We start from the raw sequence: 13,480 nt of genomic DNA on the forward strand, positions 1-13,480 counted from the left end.
CCAGATTAAATAGGAATACATGTGGGGTTCACATACTTAATTTCGTTTTTTTAGTTAGTTAGTAAAAATAGCATTTTTTTCAAATTACATTTTAATTTCTTAATATTTTTGTTAATTTATATTACTTGCATTTCTCAGCCTTGTCAAAACTGCTATAAATAGACATGTGTTTAATTATGTAAGAATTAATAATTGTTTCTTTAATCAACGCCTCTAAGCCAAGCGGTTTTTGAAAGTTCAGGAGATTCTTGCGGTTTAATGGCAAATGTTTTTTTGAAGGATATCAGAAATAAAGAAAAAAAGAGACACCAATAAAAAAAATCCAGCAAATAAATTGTTCAAATCAAGCAATTTGATGTGAAGCCAAAGGGATCACCATGTAGACAAGGAGTCTCTGATATCCCATTTATTGACACGCCACTTTCAGATGTCCCATTCTGGACAGAATGTCCCGAGCTGCAAAGAAAGCTTCGGCTGCAGGAGGCGGAGCCGTCCTTAGCTGTCCGGGCTAATGGCTATGAATGGCTCCTAATGCACGGTCCCAACGATAAATCAAATGTACAGCAGCCTGCTTAGACATTCAGCAGCTTGGCCGACCACTCAACTCCATCACGCACTCCTAGATTAATGAGCACACACCCATTTACCTTGTTCCAAATGGACAGCTGGGTACACAAAAACACAGAATCACACTTAGAATTGGGACTTTTTTTCTAGTTACTACATTCATCCCCCAGCAATGTTCTTCAGCTAAAAGCCAACTCCCCACTGTTGTAGTTCATATTATTTAGAATTAGATGAAAGCATAAAGGAACACTTTCCCAAACTGTTGCAAGGTTTCTGCATCCTCACAATTATCTACCAAGCATCAAGCTAAATGATTACAAACTTTCTTCCTTCTGATCCTTCTTACGTTGATTTATTCCAATCATTCCGATCCGAGGATCCAACGTCCCGAGCCGAATGAGTTTCCCCAATGTTTATCTTAGCGAAAAATAATGCACTCAACAAACCATATCTCTGGCGCTATCATCATTGCCCGGGCTATTTACAAAACTCTATCTATTAATCATTTTTTGAGCATGTACGGCAATTAAATTAGGCCCGGGTCACACTCGAGCAATAATACGATTTTAATTGCGAGGGGCGACGAACTAATTCTAACTATCTCTGGATCGCTTGGCGGGGGCAAATGAAGCGCTCAAAGGGGGGGGAAATGAGGAAGAAGGGAAAGGGAGAACATAGTTTGGGTTTCAATTAAAGGGAAGATGAAATGATGGGAAAACAAAAAAAGGCAGCAATGTGAAGTGAAATGGAGCAGTTTATTTACCTGGGTGTTGTCATTATTAGGAAGTCGAACACAACTTTCTGGACCAGACGGGTCAAACTCCTGCTGTTGGAGCGTGGGAGCACCAGAATGTGACTGTCCAGCATCCCTCAGATCTAGTAGATTATGAGTAAAGCATAGTTATGAAGTGAAGAGAAAAGACAGTGTAAAAATGTTTTAAAACACAATAAAAAATGTGCCAGAAACGCAAATCCCAGTGAGCACGGAACCTCTGTGGAGAAACATGGTGGTGGTGGCATAATGTGTTTTTTTGTTTGTTTGTTTATTTTCACAAATAAAAAAAAACATGAAAAAATCTCAGCAAATCTGAACCGATCGCCCACAGCATGATGCTGCCACCTCCAATTTTCACCACGAGGCTAATGGTGTGACTTTTCCACTACAGATTTTTTTCTTGTAAAATTAAAATGATGCATTAGTTTTTGTTGGTTCTGTCACATAAACATCCATAACTACCCTGAAGGTTTTTGTGTCACAAAATGTAAAAAAGTTCCAAGGAAATAATTAAATATGAGAGTTTACTTTTTGAATCTTTTGTAAATTCTATGATTTATTCCATTCCTCTGTTGAAGCATCTAACATTTTTTTCTCAGTATTCCCAACACTTATAACCTGCTTGTGTACATTTTGTAACATGAATTTTTACTTGTAGAAAGTCGTTTTCCTTCCACATCACTGCCTGGTTCGGGTCTATTAAATAGGATCCTAATCCCACCCTCAGTGTGTTAGGGTGGGATTAGAATGTTTGGTAAGTTTTCTACAACATATTTCCATCTATCATCCTTGATTTCAAAATTACGCACCACATTGTGTACCATTTACATGGCAAATCATCTCGAAATTTGCGTTCATAATGTGTATAAAAATGGGAAAAAGTTCAAGCGCCATGAATGTTGTTGCAGTTCACCTCATTAAGAGAAAAGCCGAGGTGTTGTGCAGGTGTATGCATGTTTACTTGTTGAATCTTTTATCGGTTTCTGCTTTTATCCCCCTCCTCCCCTCCCTGTGTTATCTGTGCAAGCTATGCATCGCGGCTGTGTGGAGCTGATTAGAACAGTGATAGATGGGAGGGTGGATGACCTTAGCTTCCTACTAAACACAAGGTTGGACATTTGTCTCAGCGCTGCATTTGCATGCTTTCCTCCCCGTTTATTCCAATTTTTCACCATACCTGCTTTGCCATTGAGAAGACATGCAGAGCAAGGTTAGAATGCACGGAGTAAAATAGATTTCGAGCAGGTTATGATGAAGCACTTTTAATCCAATGAATTTGGAAACTGCCTCTCGTCTCGGTTTCCTCGAGAGTAACTAAGGTACACTGGTGCTGAAAATGTTTATAGAAGCAAAGCAGAGGCATATACTTCCAAAAAAGCCTGAGCATTAACCTTCCACTCCCTGCCACCCAGCTGCCGTGGACATTTACACATGGGCAGCGTTGCACACGCTGATCAATAGCCTGTCCTGCTGTTTGATGATCAGTGAATTATTTACACTCGTATACCTTCAATAATTCAGAGACCACGTCTTAACAAATTACTGCGCTGGTCCCCCCCGCCAAACCAACATTCCCCCACCATGATGAAGGTCTTTTTGAAAGCTAGATAAGTTTCACTTTTCTTTCTGGTTTGCTTCTTGCACCCTTCAAGCATTTACAGGTGAATCTCCAGCAATGTCAAATAAATAGTGTATTTATTCACTTTGTTGTATTTGCGCTTTTAAATGACCAAATGATCTGCTGCGATAGCGTTCAGCAAATGCACATTAAATTGGTTAATGCCTAAGTTTTACCACAAGGTCCTGGATTGCATTGCTCTGCAGAACAGGTGAAAACCAACGGAAAGGAACCAGGAGCACTGATTTGTTGATTTTGTGGCATGGTCTGCATATTGAAATATATGACTTTTTTGTACTTAGATTTTTGTCTTGTTTTGATAACTATAAATATTAAATAAAATATGCTTTGCATTCTGTCAGATTTTATTACTACATGACTTCCTTGCTGTGGAAAAAAAACAATAGGCATGATGCAGGACCCTGAATTTGTTCATTGTCTAATGTACCCTGCAATTTTAAGGTATATCACTCTTTTGTATTCAGTGTTTGAATGATTTGTTTTATTATGTTTGACACATACACCTTATCTTTCCAAAGGGAATAAAATATTCAGATTGTTAAGCTTTCTATTATAGAAACAGAACTGCTCCCTCTAGAATCTGATCATAAACTCTCTCAGCACATTCTGTGTCTTAAAAGCAGATGAAACATAAATATTATTTATAAATACCCAAATTCTGATTACCATCACAAGTATCATAACAGCCTCAGCTTCCGCCTACAATGCAGCCGTACACAGCAGCTACTCGGGTCACAGTTTAAAAATCCTGCCAGTCACGCGGGTTAAGCTGGTCTGTATACATACACTGAGAGATTAGGTCGTTACTACATGCTGCCTTAGATTTCCTCACCATCAGCCACTCATACACAGACACACACACACGCAATGGGACAAAGAAGCCACAGACTCACATTCATCCAGATTGAAACTGGTGCACATACACACACACACACACACACACACACACACAGAGGCCCCACCAGACACTTCCAGGTCCCTAACGAGGTCGCTAATTAACTCTCCCACTTGGGCTCGCTCATTTTCATCCGAGGTGCACATTGCTTTTTTGACAGGAGAAAATTGCCGGGCAATTAAATCATCTGAAGACAAACTCTCTAGCAGCTGGTATTAACGGCTAAATGTTACATCCATTTTGAAAAAAAAAAATGTGACACCGGAGAAGCTGTACAGTAAGTGAATGAGTGCCGTAACAGCTGTGGTATTAAGGTACGGGCCTGTTGCAATCTATCTTATTGTGTTCTTTTTTTTCTTCTCCAAAAAAAAGGTTATGTTTATCCTTCTCTAAATGTACAAATTAAGCATTTTATTTGTTATGTTTTGCATTAGAGTGGGGTTCAACTTAGGGTTGAATCTCTTGTTATATGTTCTGGTATTTCTATTAGATAAGTAAATCCAATTGCTGTAGAGAGCCTAAAATGAGTCATTTTACCTGACAAAAAGCTGAAAGAAATATATATTTTTTTATCAGATGTATATCTGCAGTTAGCACTAGGCTATTTTCTCCTGCTATACTCTCCATTCAGTTATCTGTACATTTTAATTTTTTTTTTCTTCATATACAAAGTACTCCTTGCTCACTGGTGGTGTGTTCAGCAGTAAAACAATCCTAGACTTATCCATTGAAGAAGCAATTTCTAATTGTCTGTACTTTGTCTGCTCTTTCTATAGAAAGTACGCCTGACTCAGTGCTTCTGTTTTACTGTTTCTTCCTTAGAATGAGCTGTTGTTGAAGCTATTGTTGCTATGAAGGTTGTGTATTCTCTATGTTTCTGGTTCGGTGCTTCTGGGTTTAGCTTAGTCCTTTTCCTGGAGTCATTGACAGAGCAACTGAGCTCTTTAACTATGAGTAGTCTGCTTTTGCCCCACAGAAAGTACACCTAGCTTATTTCTTTTGTGTTTTTCTCATACATGCTTCATGGTACCAGCAGCCCAGTTCTGCTGGAGGTACCCTCCTGCTACAAGACAGTGCTTACTCTTCCCAGTCAACACATGTTTGTCCATCTTGGGGAATTGCTGCAAAGTCAACAACTAGTGTAATCAGCTGGGCCTCCAGAAAACCTTTTGCCAATTACTTAGTCATGATTTGAACCAAACTGAATTTGACTCCATTGCATTATAATTTGAGCTCTGTAAGTATTTGGGTTAGAATCTGATAAATTGAGTGGATTAAATCTGAATGGTAGACATTTTAACTGAATTCGGGCTCTGGTTGGTTGGCCTGTTCGGGATCGGAGTTTGTCCAGGTAGGGTGTGTTGTGTGTGGTTTGGGGGTGGTGGGGGAGTTGTATGGGAATGTGTGACTGTGTATGTGGTTTTCTGTTACTCTATTTTTCAGGTTTGGTTTGAACTACCCCCCCCTCCTGGGACATCTCATGTCTCTACTAGTTTTATAGCAGAAAAACGAGTAGCCCTGGGTCGATGGTTGGACCCGCTCCGGTGTAGCTGGCTGCTGGAGGAGACCTGGGGCCCATCTCTGCTCCTCCCCTGGATGGGGGAGGCAGCTTTCCCTATGTTGGCCCCTCTTGGGGACCTTCCCTCGGGGGGTCCCTTCAGGCATCTGGGGTTCTGGTCCTCGGTGCTCTGGGGGGCGGGTCTTGGGCTCCTCACAACCGCTATGGAGCATTTTACTTATGGAGAAACCTTACATACACAAGCACACTCTCACAAACACCTACACATGCTTGGATTCAGGTGCTTACAGATTCACTTCTATCCAGAAAACCCCTATTATCATCTTTAGCTGTCGTTTTATACATTCTGTAATAATTCAAACTGTATATTCTCCAGTGATGCTATCAAGGCGTTTTTGTTTGTACCTGTAATATCTTATCGTTTGGTTTTGCTGTTCTTTTTATATCTATCTTTGCAGGTGTAGAAGCAGACTCAGCGGATGTTATATTGCTCTCTCCCTTTTCTCTCCTCTTTCTCTTTCACCTTTTCTCCCTTTTAACATTTTGTCTGATTTGTTTCTCTTCTTTTTTCCCTATTTTACCTTCCCATTTCAGTGTCCATTGAACATGAAATAGTCCCTGCATAAAATCTAATAAAGCTTCTTGTACATATAAATCAAGCAGAGCACTGTGACGAAAGCATTAAGGCTCTACTTGTGAAAGTAAAATTTGATGGGCTCTTTTTGGCATTAAGACAACAATTCTTATTGCCACATTGCCAGACAGGACACACACAAAAAAATAAAATAAATAAAGTCAATCTGTTATCTTTTTGGGGTTGCATCTAAGAATTTAACCTGTAACTTCCCAGGATCCATGATTAAATTAGCAAGTGCAAAAGATAACAGTTGTTGAGCTAACAATCATACATTAGTTTCTTCATTAGCTTTGAATCATTACTCTTTCAGTGAATTAAAATATTAAAAGGAAGCTAGGTGTTTTTTTGCTTATCTACTATACTTTTCATCTAACATGTTTTAAAAGAGAAAAACTGTAACTTGTAAAAATGTAACTTGTGCCAAACTGGATTTTGGTAAACTAGAAATTTATTGAACCTTTTTTTCTTGTCAGGTGCCCTATAGTGGCATTAAATTGGCCTAATATAAATACATTTTATTCAACTCAAATGTTAGTGTGTGGCCTGCTAACTTTGCTGAGGGTGGTAATATATTTGCAGCATCCAATTCATATCTAAAGCTAAAGTACCATTTCCTTGATTTACAACTTTAGGCCAAACAGAGATTCTTCTTTTCATACTTTGTTAAACTTAAGAAATTCAACTGCTGTTTTGAAAATGGATTTGTTAGCTGGGCCCCACAAACTCTGCAGCATACCACTTCCCATGATGCTGCTGTTCAACATGCAGTGCATCAGGAATAAGATGTATGACATTCAGGCTAACAGCACTCATCTGGAGAATGTCACTGATGTGTACATTATGGCTTTGACCAGAAATCAGATATGGATACTGATTTCTTGCTATCCAGCTCTGGGACTCTGGTGAAGATTGATGAAAATGCTGAAGTCACAAGCAGATCTCAAGGGGGAAGAGTTTGCCTTTTTATCAAACAGCGCTGGGGAATCCTTGGTGATTTAAATCATCCTAATTCAAAATCAGTGAGTAATTCTATCCGTATATCCCTTATCCCACAAGATTGGACATAACGTTTGACCCGATCTGTGGATCAGTCATAGTCATAATAACTCTTCTAAACCCCACCCACAAAATAAATCCGGAAGTGTTGACAAAAAAGGCTCTTGTACATTTTATAAAATAATTAAAAGTTCCTTCTATATCAATAATCCAAAAGACTCAAACCAACAAATCTAAAGAGAATGCATGGTTTGAACTTGGGAATGTCCTCAATAACAATTTTTTGGGTTCTAATGAAAAGTTTTATTCTCTTCCTGCTTCCGGTGGTTTGAATTCTTGGGACGTCTCTCTAAGTTTAAAACTACTTCTTTGCATTATTGACAGCAGATTTGGATCATGGACTGTAAAATTTGCCATACTTTTAAATGACAAAATGCATCCTTGATATGAATAAAGACTTTGTGTCTGGAGTTAAAGACAGGTGCGCAGAAGCAGAGCTAAAAACTGAGCCACCTAAAAGCTAATCAGCCTCAGCAAAATGCTGCAGCTGCCACAGTGCCTGATTCAAGTAAACAGTTTCTATCATGACACTCTATGTGACCGAAAAAGCTATGAGGGTGTGGCAGAACAACTATCTGAACCTGCTTCTGGAGGTAAAAGCACTGCGACATGCAGAAAACGACAAGAGACTGACATATCTGGAGAACCAAGGGACGAGTTGGAACAGTACTCCAGGATGAAAGATGTGATCTTTACTGGGATATCAAACAAGCCCAGGTCATTTGCCCGGGCCATGAGTGGTGACAATGAGGTTGAGTCTTTGAACCTGGACACTGCTTCCACAGAGCAACAAGTGGCTTCCTTCCTGCAGAGCAAGGGAATCACAGTGGACTGTGACAACATCGATGCATCCTACTCTCTGCAGGAGAAGCTCTGGAAACAAGCCAGCAGTCATCCTCGGTTTGTCAACTGGAAAAGCAAAATGAGCTACTGATGCACAGGAGGAAGCTGACAGGATCTGACGTGTTCCTCAATAAACATCTCACAAAATGTGATGATGACACTGCCCAGAAAGCAAGTAGGCTAAGCAAGCGTCTATCTATCTATCTATCTATCTATCTATCTATCTATCTATATATATATATATGTATATATATATATATATATATATATATATATATATACATATATATATATATATATATATATATATACATATATATATATATATACTAAATGGAACCCCTCACAAGGCTTAAAGATAAATACTCTCATAATACTCTCAACAATATGCATACAATATTCTCAACCGCAACAGACATCCGGACAATATGTAGTCACAATGGATAAATCTCCATGATAATCTGGAGCTAACACCCTTTGAGTACATAGATCATAATTCAAATGAAGAAGAAAGAGAAATAGACCCAGACACCAAAAACACCAGCTGCTGTTACTACAACAAACAATTCAATCAGAACTTCATAACACATGACATAAGATGCTGAACTTCACAGTTGTGGATGACATGTCAACTGTGGTGAACGTACTTCAATCTATTCAACAGTTCTTCCAAAAATCACCAGACTCACCAGAGTAACATCCAATTCACAGAAGCCATCAGTGCTCAATGCTCATTGATGTTTTTACTAATTATATTGTTTTTCGCCATTCTCCAGTTTTAGTAATATATGATAAGAATCACAGGATTAACAAATCAGAAATGCAGAGAAGATACAAAGATTCTTTATTGTCACCACATGTTACCGTGGTGACATTTATTTTTGGCCACTCAGGCTAAGAGTACACATACTGAAGACAACCAAACAAAAGGCAATGTTTAAGTGTTACAGTGTTTTTTTTTAATTATTATTTTAATTAATTTTTTTTTTAAATAGAAGAGTAATATTTGAGGAGTCAATAAAGTAATTAAACAGCAATTTAATGGCATATAACTGTAAAAGTCTGTATCAACATGCAGCTATCAGTAGTATCAAAAATAATAAGCATGACAGATGTCCCTTAATGGCAGTGAGACTACAAAATGGCTGCAAGAAGAAAAATGCACTTTCTGGAATCTACACAAAACTAAGAACTCAATAAACAGAAACTAAATATAAAAAATATAAAAAGAGTTCATAAATATTATAAGGTATATAAAAAGGAATATAAATGAATATACAAAAATACTTGTTTAGAACACAATACAAAAGGGATATGGAATATTCTGAATAGTAAAAAAACAGCACTTGTAAATCAGAATATCCAACCCTTTTGATTAATAAAGTCATTTATAATTATAATATAAATTAAATAGAGAATAGCTTTAATATATTCTTTGTTAATCTAGGACCAAATCTATCCTAATATATACCTGAGCCAGTCAGCAGATTTAATAGGCCAAAATCCGCTCTCAATCTTCCTTAATCCTGTAACAGAAAATGAAATTGCTCAATATGGTAAAAAACTTTAAGAACAAAAGAATCACTGATGTACACGGCATTGATATTAGACATACAATTGAAGGAATTACAAAACCACATATCTATAATTTCTGATTTCAAATTTCCCAATAGGATGAAAATAATAGATTATACCTCTCTACAAAAAAGAGGATAAACCCCATTTACCGACTACAGACCAGGACAGTTTAAGGAAAGTCTGGGGGACTTAGACAGACAAGTGAAATGGGACATTTCAGCAGGACACATGACCACGCAGACCCAGGAAAATCAACCCTGTTCCATGGTCATGTCATTCCTTAAACCTAAATCCTATAGGAAACCTGTGAGATGAGTTGAAGACAAGATAGCATTAGAGAGAGCCCAGAACAATCTGGAGAAATGCATTTCTTTTTGTTCAAACCCTATGAAATGTAATAGAAGACAACTGTCTGTCCTATTGGCAAAACTAGGTTCTACAAGCATTGAAAGTAGGGCTGCTAGTATTTTTTGCATCTGATCCAGGTGTATGAGTGCAAACACACGTGTTAATGCATTGTGCTTCAGGACCCACTTCATGTCACTGCGGCCTCCTGGGTCCCAGGCCTCTTCTCAAACTGATTTTTGTCTCCTATTTTGTTAACCTTGCTGGCAATTAACCCCACGCAGTGAGCCAACAACACATGGGCCAATAGTGGCTGCCTACAGTATTTGAGTGCCCAGCCTGGTGTGAATCACTGCATTGTGTCATCTGTCCTGGATATAAAGGAAGGGGGATAAAGGAGAATGAGACACAGAGTGCCGTTTTTAGGGGGAGACCAATAGTCCTGGCAGGGTACCCCCTCAGGGTGATGTGGAGGGTTTGTTTCGGTCTCTGTTCATCCTGACAGGTTCTTTTGTAAGGATCCCGGTTTGGGTCAGAGCAGAGAGAAGGTGGAGACAGGAGGGGGCGGAGGTGGCTCATAGGTGAGGGCTGGAGCGTCGGGGATGGTGTGAGTCGCCACCGACGGGGGGTCATTGTACCCACTCCATTCTGTCTCCTCGCTCCGTTTCTGCTCAATGGGTGGATTAAAAGAAGAAAAAAAACACCAGACTCTTAATCTTTGAACTGTGGAGACAGAGATGCACAAACACCCACACTTGTATTCTGGTAGGGTCACTGTGTGCATTGCTAAATGTTCACATTGGCATCCATGGTGGAGTCTATAGGTCTCATTTGCATGGGTGACTGTAAAGCTGCAGCACATACTGTAAGGCTTCTTTTTATAGATCCTCTCTGTTCTTTTCCTCACTCATAATGAGAGAAAAAGGTCAGTGTCTGGTGAGGGGGAGGAAAGACGAGCGTTACGCCAGGACCCTCGGTTTCTTTACAGTCCTCCAAGTTCACCAATTCCAGCAAATGAGCATGTACAACAAGCCGAGGGGGCTTTTATTGCAAATCTAATTCATTTCTCTAGACAACTGTGAAATTTGCCATTGACATTAGTCATTACCCCAAGGCTAACGAAAAGATGATCTCAGTTAATAAATGATCCCTAACAAGGAGCACTCTTGTTCTCTCTACATTGTGTTAATGTCAGGGGCAGCTGTTAATGCAGTGCATCAGCAGAACAACACTGTTAACTCCAACTGGGGCTCCGGTTCCATCTCAATCCTGCTTTTTCCCAAGAAAAAACACAACATTATAATCACCATCACCCGACAGTCTTTCCAGTATCATTAGACTTTGATTTCAAATGCTTCTGGTTACTTTTCTTGATGGCGGCCTAGGTTCTTCCACTCAAAATTTGAAGAAGAAACTGGAAATTAAACTAGAAATGGATGTTAGTGGTGAGAAATGAAATTATCTAGAAACTACCACCTTTGGTCCTGTCCAATGAAAGATCAGCAACAGCAAAGGTGAATCCAAAGCAACCCCATTCAAACTTTATAGAAAGAATGACCACATATGTGCTTTGTTGCTATATCTGAAGTCTAAGATAACCGTTGCCTGAAAGGCAAAATGTGTTTTTAGTTAAGGGCATCTTTTTCTCATCAACGGAAGGATCTAAGCAAAATGATACTCTCTTTTTTTCTAATTTATTGTGTAGTGGGGCAGAAAATGCCTAACATTTGCAGCACAGTATTGCAAATTAGTATATGGGCTATAAAAACCTCCAAGCCTCATTGTATTTCTGTATCTGTCGGAACCAAGAGAACAAAAGGGCAGCATTGATTCGAGCAATTACAAGCTGGAGATGACAGGCTATACTTTTAGTCACAGAAGACAAAGGTGAGCTAAGCAGATTGTAGACAAATGACGTTTGGTCATTGGTGAAGCTGTTCTTGTCACTACTGAACACTTTACCAGAGAAGAACTCTGGCTTCTGCTATAGAACTAAATCAAGTGGCGTTACAAGTAAATCAAATTATAGCTAAAATCATCCCTACCATCAAATGCATGACTGCTTTCTGAAATGTGTTGCTCTTGCAGCTATGTCTATGTTTCTAATATAGTATGTGTAGTGTCACTCTCAATCCTCCTTAATAAGCTAACAAACATTTATGTATTTTAATTCGCTATTAGGCAAGATCCACAACGATACTAGTACATTAGGATAAGAATGGAGGAGAAGTGTGTGAATGGAGAAGTGTGCTGTACCAATTTTCCAAAACAAGGGAGATGTGCAGAGTTGTGGCAACTACAGAGGAATAAAGTTGATGAGTCGTACAATAAAGTTATGGGAAAGTGTAGTGAAAGCTAGAATGAGGTCAGAGGTGAGCATGGAAAGAAAGACTACTACACTGCAGGATTTATGTCTAAAAACAGAGAGGGTCAGTAGGGAGGGATGGAGCTACATTGTGTTTTTGTAGATCTAGAAATAACATATGACAGGGTATCCTATATGTATGTTAGAGTGGTGCAGGACTTGTATGAGACCTGTATGACAGAGGAGTTCAAGGTGGAACTATGATCGGCTCTTAACCCCTGTGGTGTACCAATGGACAGCTGGTAAATTGCTTGTACAGCACCTTAACTAGACCGACGACCCCAAAGCGGGTCATCAGACACTACAGTCAGTCATTCACCATTCACCAAAGTAAGCTATGTTAGTACCCACAGTTAGTAGCCACAGTAGCCCTGGGGCAGACTGACAGAGGTGAGGCTGCCATACATTGGTGCCACCAGGCTCTCTGACAGCAGGCAATTTGGGTGAAGTGCTGTTGTGTCCTTGGGCAAGACACAATGACTGAGACAGTTGGGGGAATTGAACCGGCAACCCGCCTTCCTAACTTCCTAACTCCTGTGCCACTGTTGCTGAGGTTAGGCAGGAATCTCTATGGACTACGATGTTTGCAGACAACATTGTGATCTGTGATGAGAGCAGAAAACCGGTGGAGGAAAATCTAGAAAAATAGAAAGAAAGGAGAGGAATGAAGGTTAGCCGTAGCAAGACAGAATACATTTATGTGATTGAGACGCATGTTACTGTGGTGAAATTTCTTGTTGGACACTCCGGCTAAGAGTAGACAAATAACAGACAGCAGAGAATGAACAAATGTAAAAAAAAATCCACATTATAGAATGCAAAAGGTTTAAAATATAAGAAAGGTTTGTATCAGAGCTTCAATATCAGTCCCTTTGTGAGTGGTATGAGCCATGTTGCATAAATGAGTTGTCCTTGATTAATCATAAATAAGTGATGAGGTAATAATATGCTTTTGTGCAATGATTTGAAGCTCCATTTACATAAATGTGTGTTTAGATATTCCTGAGAAAAGAGCATTAAAAAGACAACAACAGTAAAGTGATTTTAACATATGATGGACTCTAACATATCTGACATTAGATGGATTGTAACATATGGTTGCAACATATGAGGAACATTTCATGGGCAAACCTTCAGCGGGGGTCTGTCGCCCTGTGATGAGAAATTGCAGCATTAACAGTGGGGTGATTTTTAATATGTGTTACACCACTGGCTCCCATCAGGGGGCGATAGCCCTCACAGCTCTTGGAAAGAAGCTGTT

The 13,480-nt window shown here is 39.3% G+C and overlaps 1 long non-coding RNA gene across 1 annotated transcript; it reads right to left on the minus strand.

The window, feature by feature from the left end:
- Positions 1–413: 413 nt before the first annotated feature.
- Positions 414–12,597, minus strand: LOC110368948. Its single transcript, XR_002428560.2, has 3 exons — positions 12,571–12,597; positions 1,331–1,443; positions 414–665 (listed from the first exon to the last, which is right to left on the minus strand). It is a non-coding gene; the product is annotated as an uncharacterized LOC110368948 (long non-coding RNA).
- Positions 12,598–13,480: the final 883 nt, after the last annotated feature.

This window comes from Fundulus heteroclitus, chromosome 24 (assembly GCF_011125445.2).
Source record: "Fundulus heteroclitus isolate FHET01 chromosome 24, MU-UCD_Fhet_4.1, whole genome shotgun sequence".
NCBI lineage: Eukaryota > Metazoa > Chordata > Actinopteri > Cyprinodontiformes > Fundulidae > Fundulus > Fundulus heteroclitus.